Genomic DNA, 19918 nt, shown 5'->3' on the forward strand with positions numbered 1-19918 from the left:
TAATTGAGCCTGGAGAGGCTTGCCGAAATAATACTCATACAGAATAACTGAGCCTGGAGAGGCTTGCCGAAATAATACTCTCTCAGAATAAATGAGCCTGGAGAGGCTTGCCGAAATAATACTCTCTCAGAATAACTGAGCCTGGAGAGGCTCGCCGAAATAATACTCCCTCATCAGAATAACTGAGCCTGGAGAGGCTTGCCGAAATAATACTCTCTCAGAAATAACTGAGCCTGGAGAGGCTTGCCGAAATAATACTCCTTCTTCATACAGAATAACTGAGCCTGGAGAGGCTTGCCGAAATAATACTCCTTCAGAATAACTGAGCCTGGAGAGGCTTGCTGAAATAATACTCCCCAACTGTACAGAATAAATGAGCCTGGAGAGGCTCGCAGAAATAATACTCCCAGAGAAACCTCAGCTTAAGCTCATGGAACAAATCCCCAGCGAGAGCTATCAAAGCAAGATCGTCAAAATCCCCAATGGAAGCGCGATCATCCAAAGCAAAATATTCAGTCAAAGGACTTGAAACTTCCTCAGTGGAAGATAGCTCTCTGACTCAAGCGTTGAGTGAGGCTAAGCCTGCAGAGGCTTCCTAAATAATACTCTGGGATACATAAGATCCCCAAATCCCCAGTCGCCTACTCAAGAGGCACCCCTACAAAAGGAGAAAAATAAAAAATATCAATAAATATTCCCCAAGCGGAATTCGGCATCCAGCCAAAACACCGAACATCAAGATGATTTGCCTAACAGAAGAGGCCAGTCAAGAATTGAATGACAGAATCCCACAGCGGATAACAGCCTACACAGAGGTAGCAAAAATCAGAAAATCCAAAAGAGATACCCGAATAAGGATAACCGGGATACTCCACCAACGTCAAAGGACGTCAGCCAAACATAAGGCATCGCTCAATTCAAGAAGAGCATCTGTGTCTACACCCCAAGGAGTCAGAAATTCCCCATGGGTACCAATTATGCAAATGCAAGTTGGGGCACAAGAACCTATGAATGACTGCACATCCCCTAGACGGATCCCTGCGTTATCCAGCCCTCAGTGGCACAAAATCAGAAAAACCATCGAAGCAGCATAGTGGACTGTGGAGACAAAAATCATCTCAGATCCCTGGAGAGGGTAAACTCGCATTGCCGAAGTGATCAGAAGACACGGACGCAGACCCTGGAGAGGGCAAACTCAGTTGCCTAGGTCGTCAGAGACAACCGAAGCAAAGTCTGGAGAGACGGTACTCAAAGTCTGGAGAGACGGTACTCAAAGTCTGGAGAGACGGTACTCAAAGTCTGGAGAGACGGTACTCAAAGTCTGGAGAGACGGTACTCAAAGTCTGGAGAGACGGTACTCAGAGTCTGGAGAGACGGTACTCAGAGTCTGGAGAGACGGTACTCAGAGTCTGGAGAGACGGTACTCAGAGTCTGGAGAGACGGCCGTACTGAACTTTTGGGAGGCCGTATTGGGCTTCATTCCCTCCACTTTCTTATTTTTTGCTACTCTAAGACCTCTAAACCTACAGATTGTCATCCCACGGTCTTCTAAGAGTCCCTTTGGCTGACTTTCCTTTGATCTTCGAGAGTCTTCGAGTCTTATTTCCGACCCGGACAATTTTAGGGGTCTACAGCTGCCCCCCCTTTACTTAGTCAAACGGCCTTTTAGTGTACCGGTTGATAAGTAAAGGAGTTGACCCAATTGTCCGGGGAATAAGGCCATCCTTCCGACTTGTAGTGTCTTCCGGTGGAAAATTATTGAGTAGCCTCTCCAGGTTTTGCTTCGCTCGTCGCCCGAGCCGGAAGCTGCATACCTCCGTGCTTCTGAACACTCTGGTAGCGTGAGTACCGCCTCTCCAGGCTCAACTTCACTCGACGCCCGAGCTGGAAGTTGTGAGTACCCGCCTCTCCAGGCTTAGCTTCGCTTGCCGCCCAAGCTGGAAGCTGTGAGTACCTCCTCTCCAGGCTCTGCTTCGGTGCTTCTGACATCCTAGGCAGTTGAGTTTGCCCTCTCCAAGGTTAGCTTCGCTTGCCGCCCAAGCTGGAAGCTGTGAGTACCGCCTCTCCAGGCTCAACTTCACTCGACGCCCGAGCTGGAAGTTGTGAGTACCGCCTCTCCAGGCTTTGCTTCGGTGCTTCTGACATCCTAGGCAGTTGAGTTTGCCCTCTCCAGGGTTAGCTTCGCTTGCCACCCAAGCTGGAAGCTGTGAGTACCCGCCTCTCCAGGCTTTGCTTCGGTGCTTCTGACATCCTAGGCAGTTGAGTTTGCCCTCTCCAGGGTTAGCTTCGCTTGCCGCCCAAGCTGGAAGCTGTGAGTACCGCCTCTCCAGGCTCAACTTCACTCGACGCCCGAGCTGGAAGTTGTGAGTACCGCCTCTCCAGGCTTTACCTCCGTGTTCTTGACAACCTCGGGGTAGTTGCATACCTCCGTGTTCCTGACAACCTCGGGGTAGCTGAGTATTGCCTCTCCAGGCTTGTGCATACCTCGGTGCTCTGGACATCTGGGTAGCGTGAGTTTGCCCTCTCCAGGGATTTGTGATGATTTTGTCTCCACAGTCCACGATGCTGTTTCGACGATTGTTTTTTGATTTTTGTGCCACTGAGGGCTGGATAACGCAGGGATCCGTCTAGGGGATGTGCAGTTACTCATAGGTTCTTGCGTCCCAACTTTCCATTGCGTAGTTGGTGCCCATTGGGGAATTTCTGATTCCTTGGGGGTGCAGACACAAAGATGCTCTTTCTGATGTGAGCGGTGCCTTATGATTGGCTGTCGTCCTTTCGACGTTGTGGAGTATCCCGGTTATCCTTATTCGGGTGACTCTTTTGGATTTTCTGATTTTTGCTGCTCTGTGTAGGCTGTTATCCGCTGGGGATTCTGGATGTTGATTTTTGATTGACCTCTTCTGTTAGGCAAATCATCTTGATGTTTAGATGCCGAATTCCGCTTGGGGAATATTTATTTTTTTGTTTTTCTCCTTTTGTAGGGGTGCCTCTTGAGTAGGCGACTAGGGATTTGGGGATCTTATGTATCCCAGAGTATTTATTTTAGGAAGCCTCTGCAGGCTTAGCCTCACTCAGCGCTTGAGTCAGAGAGCTATCTTCCACTAAGGAAGTTTCAAGTCCTTTGACTGAATATTTTGCTTGGATGATCGCGCTTCCATTGGGGATTTTGACGATCTTGCTTTGATAGCTCTCGCTGGGGATTTGTTCCATGAGCTTAAGCTGAGGTTTCTCTGGGGAGTATTATTTTTGCGAGCCTCTCCAGGCTCAGTTATTCTGAGAGAGTATTATTTCGGCGAGCCTCTCCAGGCTCAATTATTCTGAAGGAGTATTATTTCGGCAAGCCTCTCCAGGCTCAGTTATTCTGAAGGAGTATTATTTCGGCAAGCCTCTCCAGGCTCAGTTATTCTGTATGATTTGTTGGATTTTCTGTATTTTGCCTTCTGTGTTTTTGCCTTTTTTGTTGGCTGTTGTCATACACAAGCAATTTTTTTATTTTATGCAATTACCTTATGATAAGGTCTTTGAATATGCAACTAATGTGTGTGTGATGCACAAAAATGCAAGTTAATTTTGTTGATGTTTTTAGAAAATGAATGGCTCTCCCTATCCTCTTCTTCTTTGGAGGAGTTTCTGTCATAGACGCGAGGGAGGATTTTTGTGAGCCTTTTATGCAGGAGATTACGGATTTTATAGGAACCCCTCCAATTTTCTTTATTGACTGATTATTAAAGGAATTTCATACAATTTTTTAGAAATACCAATTTAGAGGCATAATCACATGGTCAAGAGAGAAAAGAAATGAATAGATATTTTATTAATATTCACAAGTGTTTTTACAGAAAGATATACAGAAGGAAATTTCTGAAGAATGGCTGGCCTGGGTAGGCTATTTACATTGGACTTAACAATTATATCTGTAATTGTTGCTCCGTACGTTCTCCTAGTTGTTTCGGGTGATATGCCTGAGTCAGGAGTGTAGACACTGCAAGACGCTTGCTTCTAGAAGATAATCACATGAATCGCCTTTCGGTTTTCGATTCAAGTGATCGTTGCTTGCTTTATTTTTATGTCTTATTCTTTTGCCCCTAACTTTTGCCTAGGACGTATCCTAGCGGGGGTGATTTTGCCTTTGTTTTGCCTAGTACCCTTGTACTGGCGGGCTTTTTATTTTGCCCTAACTTTTGCCTAGGACGCCCTTTTCGGGTTTTCATCCTAGCGGGCCTGTGCAAGCAACGTCTTCAAGCGTAGTACTTCTTTACCACGTCAGCGTTGACTGGGTATCGAAGTTCTTCTCCATCCATGTCCGTGAGGATCAGTGCTCCTCCTGAGAAGGCTCGCCTCACCACATATGGTCCTTCGTAATTTGGGGCCCACTTTCCGATTTTGTCCCTTTGAGCTGGTAGCAACTTCTTCATTACCAGTTCTCCCTCATGATAGACTCGAGGGTGGACTTTCTTGTCAAAAGCCTTTTTGATCTTTCTCTGATAGGCTTGACCATGGCATATGGCGTTCAGCCGTTTTTCTTCAATAAGGTTTAACTGGTCATACCGGCTTTGAACCCATTCTGCTTCGGAAAGTTTTGCTTCCATGATTACCCTCAGAGAGGGTATTTCGACTTCGACGGGTAGAACTGCCTCCATCCCATAGACAAGGGAGAATGGAGTAGCTCCGGTAGATGTGCGTACGGAAGTCCTATAACCATGGAGAGCGAAGGGTAACATCTCGTGCCAATCTTTAAATGAGACAACCATCTTTTGCACTATTTTCTTGATGTTTTTATTGGCTGCCTCGACTGCCCCATTCATCTTTGGCCGATATGGGGAAGAGTTGTGGTGTTGGATCTTGAATTCTTGGCACAGTTCTCCCACCATTTTGTTATTCAAATTGGATCCATTATCAGTGATGATCTTATCAGGAATACCGTATCTGCATATCATATTCTTTTTGATGAAGGATGTTACCACCTTTCGGGTCACATGAGCATACGATGCCGCTTCTACCCATTTGGTGAAATAGTCAATGGCCACAAGAATGAATCTGTGCCCGTTGGATGCTTTCGGCTCAATGGGTCCAATAACATCCATGCCCCACATTGAGAATGGCCAAGGCGAAGCCAATACGTTGAGTGGGGTTGGTGGGATATGAATATTGTCGGCGTATGCTTGACATTTATGGCATTTTCGCACATATTGGTAACAATCCTTTTCCATGGTCGACCAATAATATCCCGCCCTAAGGATCTTTTTAGCCATTGCGGGCCCGGGAATATGGGTACCGAAAACCCCCTCATGAACTTCTTTGATCATGTTTTGAGCTTCGACTTGGTCTACACATCTCAACAAGACCGAGTCATAATTTTTCTTGTAGAGGGTTTCGCCGACTAGCAAAAATCCCATGGCCCTTCTTCGGATATGCTTCTTGTCATTATCACTGGCCATATCAGGATATTCCCCTTTTGTCAAATATTGCTTGATGTCATGGAACCATGGATGATCATCAACTACTTCATCTATCAGAAGGCAAAACGCTTGCTTATCATGTCTCCGGATATTGATGATGGGCATTTCATGCTCATTATCCAAGGCGAACATTGATGATAGTGTAGCAAGAGCGTCGGCAAACTGATTTTCCTCCCTTGGAATGTATTCAAAGACGACACTTTGGAAGAGTTGTGTCAAATCTTTGATGTGCTCAACATATGGTATCAATTTGGGATTTCGGACTTCCCATTCACCTCGTAATTGGTAGATGACTAGGGCCGAATCACCAAACACTTTGAGCTTTAGGATACCATTGTTGATGGCTGCTTGGATTCCCAACGCGCAAGCCTCGTATTCTGCCATATTGTTTGTACAATCAAAGTTGAGTCTTGCCGTTATGGGAATATGTTTTCCTTGTGGAGAGATTAGCACTGTGCCAATCCCTCGTCCAAGCATGTTGGAGGCTCCATCAAAATACATGGTCCATGCATCATCTTTAAGCTCTTCATGTTGTAGATGCATTATATGCTCATCGGGGAAATCATCCTAAAGGGATTGGTAGTCGTTGGTCGGCCCATGTGCTAGGTAATCAGCTAGGGTGCTGCCCTTGATGGCCTTTTGTGTGACATGTATTATGTCAAATTCTGATAACTGTACTTGCCATCGGGCAATCTTCCCAGTGATTATTGGTTTGTCGAACACGTACTTGATTGGATCCATTTTGGAAACCAACCAAGTAGTATGCCTTATCATATACTGCCTGAGTCGTTGTGTTGCCCACGCTAACGCGCAGCATGTCTTTTCTAATGGCGTGTAGCGGGTTTCATAATCGAGAAATTTCTTGCTCAAGTAGTAGATGGCTCGTTCTTTCTTTCCAGTTTCGTCCTGTTGTCCTAGCACAACTCCCATGGACTCATCGAGCACAGTTAGATAGAGGATCAATGGTCTTCCCCCGACAGGCGGCACCAATACTGGTGGATTGGCCAAGCACTGTTTGATCTTATCAAAAGCTTGTTGACAATTCTCATCCCACGATTCAGAATGATTTTTGCGCAACAGCCTGAATATCGGTTTGCACGTGTCAGTCAACTGTGCGATGAACCTTGCAACGTAGTTCACCCTGCCGAGGAATCCTCTTATTTCTTTCTTGGTTTTAGGAGGAGGCATTTCCATTATTGCCTTTACTTTATCAGGGTCCACCTCTATGCCTTTTTCACTGACAATGAACCCGAGAAGTTTACCTGATCGAACTCCGAAAGTACACTTAGCCGGATTTAGCTTAAGCTGGTACTTGCGAAGCCGATTGAATAATTTTCTCAAATATTGGACATGGTCCATCTCGTCTTTTGACTTTGCGATCATGTCATCCACATATACTTCAATTTCTTTGTGGATCATATCGTGGAATAACGTCACCATCGCTCGTTGATAGGTGGCACCCCGCATTCTTGAGTCCAAAAGGCATTACCCTGTAGCAAAAAGTACCCCAGGGTGTAATGAAGGAAGTCTTCTCGCGGTCTTCCACATTCATCTTGATTTGGTTGTACCCAGAGTACCCATCCATGAAGGAATAGAGTGTGTTTGTGGCTGTATGATCCACCAATGTATCGATATGTGGTAAGGGAAAATCGTCCTTTGGACTAGCACGATTAAGATCCCTGTAGTCAACACAAACTCTAACCTTTCCATTCTTTTTAATGACCGGCACTATGTTAGCCAGCCATTCGGGATACTGGGATACAATCAGGAACCCCGCGTCTAATTGTTTTTCTACCTCCTCCTTTATCTTTAAAGACCATTCGGGCTTGACTCGTCGGAGCTTTTGTTTGACGGGTCGAAACCCTTCTTTCAGTGGTAATTTGTGCTCGACGATATTAGAGTCCAAACCGGGCATATCATGGTACGACCATGCAAATACATCTTTGTATTCCTTTAACAACTGGATCAATTGCTCCCTTATTTCATCACTGATATGGGTTCCAATATTGACCTCTTTTATTTCTTGGCCTTGCCCCAAATTCACGGTCTCCAATTTTTCTTGATGCGGTTGGAGTAGACGAGCCTCTTGATCTAGCAGTCTTTGCAAGTCCGGAGAAATGGTCTCCTCATCACTGTCCAACTCAACCCATTCATCCTCAACTTTCGGATCCCGGTCGGAGCGAACAATCACAAACATAATTGTTTTATTGGTTCTGTTTAGGTTTAGAATTTATTAATATTAATGAGAGAAAGAGAGAAAAGAACAAATGAGAGAATAATGTGCGAAAAATGCCTCTTTATTGATATGTATTAAAATTTGTACAAAGACCCTTATTTACATGAAAAGGTTCTCATGATCTCGGGTACTGATCACGAGTCCCTAAAAGAAAAGAAAAATATGGAGGGGCCCTATTGTGGCTTGTCATTCTCTACTCCTGCTTTGGTAGAGGATTCTTGCTCACGTCGGGTGCTGTCGAATCAAAGGTGACCCACCCAGCATCAATGAGGTCTTGGACCTTGTATTTGAGAGCCTTACAGTTCTCCGTTGAATGTCCTGGTGCCCCCCGAGTGGTATAGGCATTTATCTTGTGGTTTGTACCACTCGGGATAAGGTGGATCCATCTTCCTTGGTGGAATGTAAGCTAGAAGATGAGCTTCCACTAACTTCGGCAGGAGGTCGCTATATGTGGTCGGAAGTTTATCAAGCTTCCTCACAGGGTTATACTGCGACTTTCCTGACTTCGAAGTGGAAGAAGATGAAGAAATGGTTATGGCGTTGACTCCTCCCTCCTTCTTCTTCCCGAAGGCCTTCTTAGCTTCATATGATTGGGAAGGCTTAGCCAGCTTCCCACTTTTAAGTCCTTGTTCCACTCTCTCCCCAATGGTGATGATGTCCGAGAAGAGTGTCGTTGTGTTCCCTATCATTTTATCGTAATAGGGACCAGTCAACGAGTTGATGAATAAGGACACCGTCTCCTTATCCGACAGCGGGGGCTCTATCTGTGCCGCCAACTCTCTCCATCGTTGGGCGTATGCCTTGAAAGATTCATCACTTTTCTTACTCAAGGCTTGAAGATCTGACCTATCGGGTGTTAGGTCGATGTTGTATTTATAGCGCTTGAGAAAGGCGTCGGCCAACTGCCTCCATGTGTGTACTAGATTTCCATCTAGCTGCATATACCAATTGAGTGCGGTTTCAGCCAAGCTCTCTTGAAAGCAATGAATTAAGAGCTTTTCATTTGTGGCATATGCAGCCATTTTGCGACAGTACATGGTGAGATGACTCTTAGGGCAAGTCGATCCCACGTACTTTGGGAAATCTGGCACTTTAAATTTAGGAGGGAATCGGATGTCCCTCACTAAACACATGTCGGCGGCATCTTTAATATCGAAGTCATGCCCCTCCATAGCCCTTAGCCGATCCTCTAGGGCGTGGAATTGTTCCTTTGAAACTTCGGGCTCTTTAATCATGATCCCCGCCCCAAGTGGTACAGCTCGTGGAGGTTCTTCCTCGTGCTCCTCCTCCTCATGATGATGGGACTCATGGTCACTGTGGTGAGACCCATGTACATTATGATGACTCATGAGCTCCATCATTTGCACCATTTGTTCTTTGAGCTGCGAGAGCTCGGCTGTAAGCTTCTTATTTTGGTCCTCCAGCGCTTCCATCTTCTTGATTTTCTGCGCGCGTGTGAGGACAGAGAGATGACCAGCCACTTTCTAAAAATGAATATTTAATCTTAATTAATTTATGGAATGAATACGCTCTTGACATGAGCTTGATAACCCTCCATTTTTAAGGCGCTGCCTTTTTAAAACGGAGTGTTACCACCCTCCTTGACTTATGATCCCTCCCCAACGGAGAATCTCGATAATTATGGGTCTCTTTTACTCATGTCAAGAGGTATTGGTGAACCTAAAATGCATGGTTTATGAGGATGCATGATGTCTTATTGGTAATGATGTACATGCTCCTCACTTTTATTATATTTTCGCACATGGTCTTTCCTCTCATGTCATGGTTTTTTCATGCATGGGGATTTATTCTTAGACCTTATCACGAGGTTATTTATTAATGCACAAACAATTGCACATAAGCATTTACACAAACAATTTCACTCATCCACGAACAGTCACGAGCGAATCACGAGGTAGGGGTTTCCTGCAGAAAGGTGCATATTCAAGGTGGTTCTAACTGTTCTCACCGGTCTGAGGCCCCCAAGGTGCCCCCATTATAGGGACCCAATTCCTCTCGTCGTAAGCCGATGGAAAGCTCCAACGCACTGTCGGACTCGAGTTCATGGTTATCACCTTGAGTGATGCTTTCCGACAACGGTCTACGGGCACCTATAGACCCATTCGACAACCGGCCGTACTAACATCCACTCCCTATGGCTTACCACTCATGCCCCCGGGTATAGAGGGAACTGTTGTGTGCAAAGGTTCGTGTGCAGTTTTTATTTCAAACAATTGCGGAAAATTAAACATACAACAGTTATTAAAAGCCAAATAGATAAAACATATTATCATACAAACAAGGGGTAATAGAGTAATTTTAACTATTATTTGTTAAAAATAATCTGTCACTAAATGGGACTGACTTTCGAGGCTTCCCCAGCGGAGTCGCCATCTGTCGCCACCGGCCCGAAACGGGCTTTCGGCATTCGCGAAGGATGGTTGGACTCTTTTATTTGTTTAAAAATATGGATTGCTAGAATGACTTATTCTCAAACTGAGACCTTGTCAAACGAGCAATTTTATTAAAAGGCTCACCAATCCATGTTAATCCCAAGCGGGACCCTCCATGGATTAGCGGTTTTCATAAAAAGGAAGGGTTCATGGAGTCGCCACCAATGTTTTACTCAAAACATTGGAAAAAGAAGTTTAAGGCAATCGATTCAAAAATCGACTTCGGCCATGACAACCAGAGTCGGGTAAGGGAGTCGGTTACGCGTGGGGAAGGTGTTAGCACCCCACAGCGCCCCTTTCGGGTTCCCTATGACAGATTATTTCTAAAAATAATAGTGCGAAATTACTAAATTACCCCTATTTATTCTAAACAATTATAACTTAACTATCTACATGATGACAATTAAATATACACACAGAAAGCAGTAAAAGGAAGGACTTAAGAAGAAACCTTTGAAGCGTGCTTTTATATTCAAGTAAAACTGGGAAGCTTTTTGGCGTTCCCTCGCTCTACAAGCCCGCTCGCTCCCTCCTAGAAAATTTTAACTATGGAAATCCGGAGGATTTCCCTTCGACTCAGTTCGAGACTCAAGCAAAAAGCTCAGAACTCGAGAACTTTGTCGAATCAACTCTCCGAGTGATTTCTAGGCAGAGCACTGCTCAAAAAAAACCCAGAATACTCAAGAAGAGGGTTAAAACTCAGTGCAAAAGTGTAGAATGACGTCCAATTGACGTCATATTTATAGGGATGAGGCGCAATACGGCCTCTAGGGGTCAATACGGTCCGTATTGAAGTTTTGTACTACAATACGGCCGTATTGCATTCAGTACGGCCGTATTGAAGTTCAAAAAACCTCAATACGGCCGTATTGAGTTCAGTGCAGCCGTATTGAAGTTCAGTGCAGCCGTATTGAGTTCAGTGCAGCCGTATTGAAGTTCAGAAACTTCAATACGGCCGTATTGAGTTCAGTGCGGCCGTATTGTAGTTTAAAATGTTCAATACGGCCGTACTGAACTTTTGGGAGGCCGTATTGGGCTTCATTCCCTCCACTTTCTTATTTTTTGCTACTCTAAGACCTCTAAACCTACAGATTGTCATCCCACGGTCTTCTAAGAGTCCCTTTGGCTGACTTTCCTTTGATCTTCGAGAGTCTTCGAGTCTTATTTCCGACCCGGACAATTTTAGGGGTCTACAGGACCCTCCATGGATTAGCGGTTTTCATAAAAAGGAAGGGTTCATGGAGTCGCCACCAATGTTTTACTCAAAACATTGGAAAAAGAAGTTTAAGGCAATCGATTCAAAAATCGACTTCGGCCATGACAACCAGAGTCGGGTAAGGGAGTCGATTACGCGTGGGGAAGGTGTTAGCACCCCACAGCGCCCCTTTCGGGTTCCCTATGACAGATTATTTCTAAAAATAATAGTGCGAAATTACTAAATTACCCCTATTTATTCTAAACAATTATAACTTAACTATCTACATGATGACAGTTAAATATACACACAGAAAGCAGTAAAAGGAAGGACTTAAGAAGAAACCTTTGAAGCGTGCTTTTATATTCAAGTAAAACTGGGAAGCTTTTTGGCGTTCCCTCGCTCTACAAGCCCGCTCGCTCCCTCCTAGAAAATTTTAACTATGGAAATCCGGAGGATTTCCCTTCGACTCAGTTCGAGACTCAAGCAAAAAGCTCAGAACTCGAGAACTTTGTCGGATCAACTCTCCGAGTGATTTCTAGGCAGAGCACTGCTCAAAAAAACCCAGAATACTCAAGAAGAGGGTTAAAACTCAGTGTAAAAGTGTCAAATGACGTCCAAATGACGTCTTATTTATAGGGAACAGGCGCAATACGGGCCCTAGAGTCAATACGGTCCGTATTGAAGTTTTGAACTACAATACGGCCGTATTGAGTTCAGTGCGGCTGTATTGAAGTTCAGAAACTGCAATACGGCCGTATTGAGTTCAGTGCGGCTGTATTGAAGTTCAGAAACTTCAATACGGCCGTATTGAGTTCAGTGCGGCTGTATTGAAGTTCAGAAACTTCAATACGGCCGTATTGAGTTCAGTGCGGCCGTATTGTAGTTCAAAATGTTCAATACGGCCGTACTGAACTTTTGGGAGGCCGTATTGGGCTTTATTCCCTCCACTTCCTTATTTTGAGCTATTATAAGACCTCTAGACCTACAGAGAATCCTCCTAGGGCCTTCCATGAGTCCTTCTGGCTGACTTTCCTTCAGTCTTCAAGAGTCTTCAAGCTTTATTTCCGACCCGGACAATTTTAGGGGTCTACAGCTGCCCCCCCTTTACTTAGTCAAACGGCCTTTTGGTGTACCGTTTGATAAGTAAAGGAGTTGACCCAATTGTCCGGGGAATAAGCCATCCTTCCGACTTGTAGTGTCTTCAGGTGGGAAAATTGTTGAGTAGCCTCTCCAGGTTGAGTTTGCCCTCTCCAGGGTGAGTATTAGTCGTCGCCTCTCCAGGCTCATTGCATACCTCGGTGCTCTGGACATCTGGGTAGCATGAGTCTTGCCCTCTCCAGGGTGAGTTTGCCCTCTCCAGGGTGGCTGAGTTTGCCCTCTCCAGGGTGAGTTTGCCCTCTTCAGGGTGAGTTTGCCCTCTCCAGGGTGGCTGAGTTTGCCCTCTCCAGGGTGAGTTTGCCCTTTCCAGGGTGAGTTTGCCCTCTCCAGGGTGAGTTTGCCCTCTCCAGGGTGGCTGAGTTTGCCCTCTCCAGGGTGAGTTTGCCCTCTCCAGGGTGAGTTTGCCCTCTCCAGGGTGGCTGAGTTTGCCCTCTCCAGGGTGAGTTTGCCCTCTCCAGGGTGGCTGAGTTTGCCCTCTCCAGGGTGAGTTTTCCCTCTCCAGGGTGAGTTTGCCCTCTCCAGGGTTTTGAGATAAGTTTGTCTCCACAGTCCACGATGCTGCTGTAGACCCCTAAAATTGTCCGGGTCGGAAATAAAGCTTGAAGACTCTCGAAGACTGAAGGAAGATCAGCCAGAAGGACTCCTGGAAGGCCCTAAGAGGGTTCTCTGTAGGTCTAGAGGTCTTAGAATAGCTTAAAATAAGGAAGTGGAGGGAATGAAGCCCAATACGGTCGTACTAAACTTAATACGGCCGTATTGAAGCTTTAATATGGCCGCAGTGAACTCAATACGGCGTATTGAAGTTTCTGAAACTTCAATACGGCCGTACTGAAATCAATACGGCCGTATTGAAGCTTCAATACAGCCGCAGTGAACTCAATACGGGCGCATTGAAATTTCTGAATTTCAATACGGCCGTATTGAACTTCAATACGACCGTATTGAAGTTCAAAAATTTCAATACGGCCGTATTGATTCTGTAGCCCGTATTGCGCCTATTCCCTATAAATATGACGTCAATTGGACGTCATTCCACACTTTTGAACATAGTTTCAACCCTCTCCTTGAGTATTCTGGGGTTTTTGAGCAGTGTTCTGCCCTAGAAATCACTCGGAGAGTTGATCCGATGAAGTTCTTGAGCCCCGAGCCATTTTGCTTGAGGATCGAACCTAGTCGAAGGGAAATCCTCCGGATTTCCGTAGTCGAAATTTTATAAGAGGGAGCGAGCGGGCTTGTAGAGCGAGGGAACGCCAAAAAGCTTCCCAGTTTTACGAAATATATAAAAGCACGCTTCAAAGGTTTCTTCTTAAAGTCCCTCCTTTTACTGCTTTCTGTGTGCATATTTAAACTGTCATCATGTAGATAGTTAATTTATAATTGCTTAGAATAAATAGGGGTAATTTAGTAATTTTACACTGTTATTTTAGAAATAATCTGTCATAGGGAACCCGAAAGTGGCGCTGTGGGGTGCTAACACCTTCCCCACGCGTAACCGACTCCCTTACCCAACTCTGGTTGTAATGGCCAAAGTTGATTTATAAAATCAATTGCCTTATCCCTTTTTCCAATGTTTTGAGTAAAACATTGGTGGCGACTCCACGAACCCTCCTTTTGCGAAAACCACTAATCCATGGAGGGTCTCGCTTGGGATTAATATGGATTGGTGAGACATTTAATAAATAAATTGGATAAGATCGACAAGGTCTCAGTTTGAGAACAAGTCGTTCTAATAATCCAATATATTTTCAAAACTAAAATAAAAGCGAGCTCGACCGTCTTCGCGACCGCCGAGGCCCGTTTTGGGCCGGGTGGCGACAGATGGCGACTTCACTGGGGAAGCCTCGAGAGTCAGTCCCATTTAGTGACAGATTGTTTTAACAAATAATAGTTAAAAATTACTTCGTTACCCCTTGCTTGTATGATAACATGATTTATTATATGGCTTTAAATAACTGTTGTATGTTTAAATTCCGCAATTGTTTGAAATACAAACTGCACACAAACCTTTGCACACAACAGTTCCCTCTATACCCGGGGGCATGAGTGATTAACCATAGGGAGTGGATGTTAGTACGGCCGGTTGTCGAATGGGTCTATAGGTGCCCGTAGACCGTTGTCGGAAAACATCACTCAAGGTGATAACCATGAACTTGAGTCCGACGGTGCGTTGGAGCTTTCCATCGACCTACGATGAGAGGAATTGGGTCCCTATAATGGGGGCACCTTGGGGGCCTTGGACTGGTGAGAACAGTTAGAACCACCTTGAATATGCACCATTTCTGCAGGATACCCCTACCTCGTGATTCGCTCGTGACTGTTCGTGGATGAGTGAATTGTGTGTGCATTTTTTATGTGACATTGTATGAGCATACATTTGCACCTTTTAAACATACAACATTCTTGTTTACAATAAAAAAATAAGAATAAATAGAAATAAAGATTTTCTAGTACATGGTGTTAACATCTGCCTCCATTGCATTCATATAGGTAGTTTCCCTTTTCACCCAAAATATACAAAAATACAAAATACTCAAAAAGAAAAAATACGTATTTATCCAAACCAAGCAATATCATGCATCATCTTAGGAATATCCCGAAAACATGATAATGCTTAGTTGAATAAACACTATGCATGCATATTCATCGCCATCATCTCATATCATGCATTGTATTGTAGATTATGGAGAGGTCTAGGGAGGTGCAAAGGCCATTAAAGAAAGTGGACTTCCTATTATACCGTGCTGAGAGGTTGGATCACCTCTGTACCTTGATGTCAAGAGAGGCTCGCGTCGAGTTTGAGAAATCTTATGGGCGAGTTCTCGATTTGATGAGGATTTGTGTGGATCTAGCTTTTCTGAGGGCATTGGTTCACTTCTGGAGTCCCGATCTGCACTGTTTTGAGTTCCCCCAGTTTGACCTGGTTCCTACTCTAGAGGAGTACGAGCTCATGTTACGGTGGCCTAAATCAGCTGGGGTCTACCTTTTTCAGGGGAACCATGTGGCCGTAGAGAGAGTAGCCACTCAGGTCAAACTACCACTACGATCAGCTGCCTTAGTAGGGAACGGCAGTATCAAGGGTTGGAAGCTTGCTATGATCGAAGACCACCTTTCTTCCTTGGCGGGTGAGGGAGATTGGTTAGCTTTCAACAAGACTCTTGCGTTAGCCGTGTTTGGGACGATCCTATTCCCCTTTCACGCTAACACAGTGGACCATGCTGCGATGGACGCTTTCTTTGCTTGGGACGTGCATTTGAAGAGTCCCGTGCCCGCTATTCTTGCCGACACCTTGCTATCTGTTCATCTATCTCAACAGAAGCAAGGGAAGATCATCCGATGCTGCACCTCCTTGTTATATGTGTGGAGCATCACACATTTCTACGCCTCTAGTCATATGGGGACTTTGCCCGATCCGTTGAGAAGCTTCTCAAAGATCCCCGTCTGCCGCCGATATGCTTCCGAGTGGAAGGATGAGATGGAACAGTGGAGTATCGAGCACTTCACGTGGGTTTGCCCTTGGTTCCGTCCGAGCCATGTATTGACAAGATGCGGCAGTTATTCGAGCATACCGTTGATGGGCCTCAGAGGTTGCATAACCTACTCACCTAAATTGGTTATGAGGCAACTAATGAGGACCCAAATCGTTCCTACCATAGAGGAGCTGGGAGGGTTGTGTTTCTCTTTCGATCCCGAGCATCAGAGAGATATGCACGCTGTTATAAGAGCGTGGGAGAGACCAACCTATGAGGGAGATCTCGAGCTTGAAAAGCCTCGGGTGTCCGTTTCCATTGATTACGAGAAATGGAGGAATGAGAGGGGGGTGTCACAACCATCCACCTCTTGTGCAACCACGACTACAAGGAGGGTGTTGCAAGAACAGGTCGACGCCTTGACCAAGAAACTGGAAATCATGGGAGCTCAGATGAGAGTTCTTGAAGAGAAAAACGAAGAATCCAGTTTCACCATTGATGGTCTTCAAAGGCAATGCAAGAAGAAGGACCATGAGATAGAGCGGCTCAAGGATGAGTGTGCTAACCTCAACGAGGAGACTACTCGGGCATCCAAAATGCCAAAGGTTGAACCGAGTAGTCAACTCCAAGAAGTCAATGAGAAGATAGCACGCCTTAAAGCCGAGCATGCAAAGCAGGCACAGTTGATCAAGGACATGCAAGATGATTTGTTTCTGACTCGATCCGACGCACAGCAATGGCGGGAAGTCGCTCAACGACAAGCCGCAAACCTTTCCGATTTCCGCAGAAAGGAAAGGGAAGGATTGGCACAAATGGCCAAACTCCAAGAGGAGAAGGATCGAGCCGAAGACGAGCTTAATGAGCTACAGGCCATGATCAACTACTATACTCAGAAAGCGAAGGAGGCTCAGAAAATCAGTGACGATATGAGCCAAGCGGTCCATACGCAGATTAAAGCAATGGGTCGTCATGTCGAGGAAGCCGAAGATGAATGGCAAAGAAATATGAACCCGCCTGTGGGTTTTTACCGGCTTTTCTCTTATTGTAAAAAATTGCTTCAAAGCATTGTATAAAAGTTGTACACTTTCTTTAATGAATAAAATCGTATTTTTGAGATTTATTGCCTTTGCATCTCATTAGTCATTCATTTTGCATTTATCTCTCCTAGTAATTAATAATAAAGATTAATAAAAAGAAAGAATTAATCGATGCGTATGTTCAGAATGGATCGCACGCCATTTGTGATAAAATGCAAACCAACAACTGCGCAAAGCGAACACACGACGACGCCGTTGTTGGTAATCAAGACAGAAAAAGGGGAAGGTCCCACGCCATTAAGGATTGTCGCTCCAAGACCTTTTCCTTACGAATCGAATAAGGCTGTGCCATGGATATACGACATCCATACTTCTGCCGACAGTGATATCTCCAATATCGCTGGACTTGGGGGCATGACTAGGAGTGGTAGGATCTACACTCCCGAAGATCTTCATGATAAAGCTCCCAAGAATAAAGAAAAAGGAAAAGATAAAACCGAGGAAAAAGAATCCGAGGAGGAGACTGATGAGCTGTTAAAATTCATCAGAGAGAGCGAGTACTCCATTGTGGATCAACTTCACAAGACACCAGCAAAGATCACTTTGTTGTCGTTGATCCTAAGCTCCGAACCGCATCGGCAAGCTCTGTTGAAGGTCTTGAACGAGGCATATGTGTCGCATACCATATCCCAAGACAAATTTGAGGGGATTGTTAGTCACATCACGGCTAATGATCACCTCACCTTCACAGATGAAGAGATCCCCACCGAGGGACCGCACCATAACAAGCCCTTGCACATCTCTGTAAAGTGCAAGGAGTATCACATCGCGAAGGTCTTGGTGGATAATGGATCTTCCTTGAACGTGATGCCAAAAAGAACGTTCGATCAGATGGCAATCGAGGGAGTCCAAATGCGCCCAAGCAACATGATCATTCGAGCTTTCGATGGCTCTAAAAGAGAAGTGGTGGGAGAAGTCAATCTTCCAATCCAAATTGGACCCACCGTCTTTAATGTCGAATTCCAAGTGATGGATATTACTCCTGCATATAGCTGTCTCCTCGGCCGACCCTGGATTCATGATGCGAAAGCTGTACCCTCTACGCTCCACCAGAAAGTCAAGTTCATAGTGGGTGACAAACTGGTGACCGTGCAAGCTGAAGACGACATACTCATCAGCAAGCCATCCAACATACCTTATGTGGATGCAGCAGAGGAAGCTTTGGAAACCGCCTTCCAAGCATTGGAAATTGCCAATGTTGAAACGTTTCCCCGAGAAATGAAGAAGGTAGCTCATATGCTCACAAAGAATGGATACTTGCCAGGACAAGGATTAGGCAAGTACTCCCAAGGAATCCCGGAGCTACCCATTATCAAGGACAATCCGGGGAAACAAGGGTTAGGATACAACCCTGTTAAAAATCAAAGAATGAAGAGGAATCAAGATCCTTCTCGACGCTCTTTAAGCCAGATCTTTAGGAAGGCTGGTTCACAAACGTCAAGGCCAGCTGTCGTCATCAAGTGTCCTTTTCCTTCTAATAGGGATGTGTAAATTCGGTGACTATTAGAGATCACTCCTCGGGGACAGCCCGACCCCCGAGCCTCGATAGGGCACATGTTTCCATTATGATTATAATAAAATCATTCTTCATTATTTCTTTATTGCTTCTTTTCTTGCTCGCAATAAAAATCTAAACCACGTTATTTAACCCTGTTTGAATAAACATGAATGAGGTTAAAATCATCTTGATAATAATAAACCCGCATCATTTTTATGTGGAAATGTGCATAACGACTTGGAGCACCTTTTCTTGGCCTCAATAAGTGCCGTCATGGATAAAAGAAATCCATTCAGGACAAAATTCCTAAAAAATAATAAGCTCGGCAGGGAACCCAAAAAGGGGACTGCGCAAAAATAAGAGCAAAAGACCCGCTAGGAATCCCACAAAAGGGTGACCTAGGCAAAAGTTAGGGTTACAAAATGAAGACAAAAACCCGCTAGGAATCCCACGAAAAGGGTGACCTAGGCAAAAGTTAGGGTTACAAAATGAATACAAAAGCCCGCTAAGACATCACAAAAGGTTGTTTTAGGCAAAAGTTAGGGCCGTCAAAAAAAAGAAAAACAAAATAAATCCATGATGGTACCATCAATTGAATTCAACAAGGAGCTCAAGAAAAGCTATCCAAGTTGTCAAAGCACAATCATTAATAACAAAGATGTGCTTAACTTCATAAGTGTTTAATCGAACAAGCCTAAACACTTAAGCCTACCATTGGCCCGCCATTCTTACAAAATCCATTTTTCAAAAAATAAAATAATCCCCTCTAAAACACAAACTTTTGAAAATATATCCTTTCCTTCTTTTCTCTCTTGTCCCCAACGATTTTTGAATAATCTAGTGGAAACATGGAGATATAGTGGTCAATAGGAGGGTTGACACATCTTCTAAAGGAAGGGAGAATCATTTGGTTGATAACACCAAAAATCAAATACGCATCGTTCCTCGGTTACAGAAATCGGCAAAGCACAGTCTGTCTGGAGGAATGGCAAGATCCAAACAAAGAACGCATCGATTAATTCTTTTGAAAAACTGAATCAAATAGAATTAGGTGCATCTCATTTGCATACATGCATACAGATGATAGGTGTACTAGAAGATCACTTATTCTCTGTTTATATTAAAAAAAAAAAAAAAAAAAAATCATAAATCAGAAAAATCCAATACGCCCGTATTGGTATTAATATGGTCGTATTGGAGTTAACGTTAAGTACAACGTTTCAACTCCAATACGGGCGTATTAAAATCCAGTACGCCCGTACTAAACCCCAATACGGTCGTATTGAATCCAATACGGTCCATACTGATTGTAAACTTTGTACATCAACGGAAAGGCCAATACGGCCGTA

This window comes from Cajanus cajan, chromosome 10 (genome assembly GCF_000230855.2).
Source record: "Cajanus cajan strain Asha chromosome 10, NIPB_CcT2T_4, whole genome shotgun sequence".
In the NCBI taxonomy this organism is placed as follows: Eukaryota; Viridiplantae; Streptophyta; class Magnoliopsida; order Fabales; family Fabaceae; genus Cajanus; species Cajanus cajan.